At 38.4% G+C, this 3,897-nt stretch overlaps 1 pseudogene; it reads right to left on the minus strand.

The window, feature by feature from the left end:
* Positions 1-422: 422 nt before the first annotated feature.
* On the minus strand, positions 423-2,723 carry LOC140511036 (long-chain-fatty-acid--CoA ligase 4-like; annotated as a pseudogene).
* Positions 2,724-3,897: the final 1,174 nt, after the last annotated feature.

The raw sequence follows: 3,897 nt of genomic DNA on the forward strand, positions 1-3,897 counted from the left end.
ACATGACAGTGGGCTGTCATGTGACACTGTTGACTCACATTGAATTTAACAACAATCTATTAACCGTAGAATCTATTTTTATATCAATTGGAATCTAACCATTCTTTCTCAATACTATATTTTTCACATTTTTAACCCAAGAAGAACATTGAAAATTCCCTCTCAACTGACTCAGTTTATATGGATATATTTTTGGATCCTAATGCTTTCAAATAATGCATAATGTATCCATTCAAGGTTTTGTCAGCTACAAATCTTTTTACTTTTTTTGCTATTTGAATTGTTTTTTTCTTTCTCTTTTGATTTGATTAACTTTTGATTGTAATAACTATGTAGTCTAACAGCCAGAGGCAAAAATAAAACAGCAAAATTTTGAATTGTAGAGGGCATGACCCAACTACTTCTAAGAAAAGGCCCAAATTTTATTTGTGTCCATACATTCTCTCAATTTTTTGAGGTAATGGTTCTTCAACTCTTTCCTTTCCAACTTGAAAGCATCAGTTACCCAGCCGGTTTCAGGAGTCCAAGGTTCTAGGCTTAAGCACACTTTGACTGTAATTTCAAAATCCTCTAATTTCATGGTATTGGAAGCCTCTTTAATTTCCTGAAGTATCTCTGCTTCCTTGATACAGTTGTTATAGATGTCCCCGAGATCTCTCTACTCCTTTCTACTGGGCCAGAACCATCAATTTTTTCTGACTAGGAACCACAAAGCTGATCACATATGACTGATCAATTTTGGCATAGGCACAAATATTGTCTATGAGTGGGTAGTTTTTCAAGGCAACCTCTACTTTGCCCAGAGACACGTACTCCCCAGCTTGGAGCTTCACCAGATCTTTCTTGTGATCTATGATCTGTAAACATCCATCTGGGTGAAATTCCCCAGTATCTCCAGTACAAAACCACCTTTGTCAATTTTCATCCACAGAGTAATCTTCGGCCATTTTCCCTTCATTATTAAAATGGCCCATGGAAATATTCTGACCACCAATTAGGATGTTGCCCCTGGAGTTTGGCTTGTCATGGATGATGTAGCATCCTTTTTGCCAATCATTCAGTTTAATTTCACAGCAAATGAGGGGGGCTCCCACTGGACCAGTGCTATAGTTAGTAACTTCAGTAACTGTTCCAGCCCTGCAAGATTCTGTGAATCCATAACCCTGGCCAATGGGGCAGCAGAAACTGAAGTTCATGAATCAGTGTGTCTGAGGTGAAAGTGGCACTCCCCCCGAAAGCTTCATCTGGACATTCCCACCTAACAGGGCTTTTACTTTCTTAAACAGTAGAAAATTGCACAGAGGGGCATCATATGCTTTTTTAGTCTGTTCCAGTTCAGAGTCATGGACTACCTTGAACAGAGTTTTCTGAAAGTAGTTCATCTGTTGAACTTTACTCATGACATTTTTATAAATTCTGTCCATGATTTCTGGTAGAGCTGCATAAATGTAGGCTTCAGAACACTACAGTCACCTTTTCTTCCTTCTTTAATTTTTCTGGATTGATCTGAGAGTGTAAAAGGAGAATAATATAGGATTCTGCAGCCATAGTTAAAGCACAATATTTCTGCTGTCAATTCTAACATGTGAACTAAAGGCAAGAAGTCAATGTAGGTGTCCTTTGGGGACAGCCCAGGAATTCTCTCACATTAGCCTGTCATTGAAGCTATCAGGTTGCTATGATGCATCATCACTCCCTTAGGTCTGCTGGTGGAGCCACTGATATACATCATGATAGCCAAAGTCAGAGGGAGACAGTCTATTTGGAAGAATGTTCGTAATTTCTGGTGTAGATTTCAAATCTTCCACAGAATGCATGCTATGAATTTCAAATCCTTTACCATATTCTGATTTATCAATGGTTTTATTACCCACATACATGATATGTTGAACACAGTTGATGTCTACCAGTGCAGTTTTAAGTTTGCTTTCTAGAAGTTCAACACTAGAAATTAGATAGTCTGCTCCTGATTCATTCAGCCCACAGATTACAGCCTCTTTGACAACAGTTGCATGTAGAGTTACAAGAGGAAAGTTATACTTAAAACAGTTCTGTGCTGTAATCATCCATACTACCCTGGTCTCACAGAAGATGGCAATTGTTCTCTTTGGTTTCAGAATTAATGCAGTAAGTTCAATGCCGAAATGATTTACTCTCTGGTTCACTTCGACATAGTTCATCCATTTATAGTTTCTTAGGATTAACTTTTTAAACACTTTTCCATTAGGTTGCATTTTGTTTTCTTCACTTAACAGTTCCCTGATCTTGAGGCAGTCCTTCTCCCCAAACTTAGCTACCACATGATCAAACAATTCATCCAGGGTGTCAGCTTCATTGGTGTCGATCCCAGTTAGTGAGTCAAAGTCGATGATGGGGTAATATGGATTTCCAGACCTGTTTGAGTTGGGTTTAGCTTTTGTTTGTTTTGCCATAGGGCTTTTCTTAGGTCTTTTATTTTAAGATGAATATTTATTTCTTCTGTGATTAAAATTTCAGTGGCTCCCACAGCTTTCTCTTGTCAGCTACAAATCTTGCAAGCACATTATTTATGCCTTCGAACAATTCATCAATAAAATGCTGATCATCACAAGATTGAGGACAAATCACTGGAACATTCCATTCAAATTCCTTTCAGGTTGACACCATTCCAACAGAGATGACACATGGTCATAGTGAAATCACAAATTACCAAGCTTTTGTTGCTGTGATTTGGATCAACAAGTTCTCTGTATATGTCCTCTGTGTTTTTATTCTTTAGAGCAATTATAGTTTTCAGTGAAACTCATTTTCATGGTAATTTGCTTACAAACTAGGTCCAGATCACCAAATATTCATATGGGATGATGCTTCTTGTTGCATCTGGGTGTGTATGCACACACCCAGATGCAACAAGAAGCATATATATATATATATATATATATGTATACACACACACATATGTGTGTACATATACATACATATAAATAGTTCCATACATAGTCATACATATATACACATACACATATACACATACATACATACACACATACACACACATGTATATGGGGCATAGAGTATGTCTAGGGAGGACCAATACCTTTGGCGTGATGACCACTGAGCCCTTTTCAGGGCTACCTTCCACCTTTGGTGTCCACCTGTTCCACCCAATTCTCACCTGTGACTCCAGCATGCACAGTGGCCACACCCTGCTAAACCATTTTGGCAGAACGGTCAAACCAATTTTAGGGTAAAAAAGGGGTCTCAAACCCATTGGTGGATTAGGTGGGTGTCTACCTCAAGCATGTGAAGACTTTCCCCAGTGGAATGGGCAGATGAGAACAATTTTCCAGAGTCCGTGAAGGCAGCTGAAGCAGGCTATGTGGAGCACTTAGAGCTTGGTTAGACACTGAAGACGGCAAGGTCATCCACTGCATCCTGAGCCATCACCAACTGTCTTGACTCTGTCCTGCCATTGGACTATGTTGATTCTGGAGGTGAGAGTGAGGCTGAAGACTGTGCAACTCTGACTCACTTAAATCCAATTTACGCACAAATGAAAAGATAGATAGATAGATAGATAGATAGATAGATAGATAGATAGATAGATAGATGGAAGGATGGATGGATGGATGGATGACACAAGGTCAGTTGAATATAGCACACACACATTAGATAGATAGATAGATAGAGATAGATTATATATAGAGTATGTGTATGTATATGTGTGTGTATGTGTGTGTGTGTGTGTGTGTCTTTCCATTTTGTTGCAGATTCTTTTTTTAATCTTCTGGTTTCATTTTTAATGAAAATGTCAGCATAACTGTAGATCACTTTCCTTAGCATTGTATCGTTATTTGTTAAAAAAGCTTCCAGAATAAGTGTACCAACAGATAAACTAACGCCAACTATTTGTTGTAT

This window comes from Notamacropus eugenii, chromosome 6, assembly GCF_028372415.1.
Source record: "Notamacropus eugenii isolate mMacEug1 chromosome 6, mMacEug1.pri_v2, whole genome shotgun sequence".
Lineage (NCBI taxonomy): Eukaryota > Metazoa > Chordata > Mammalia > Diprotodontia > Macropodidae > Notamacropus > Notamacropus eugenii.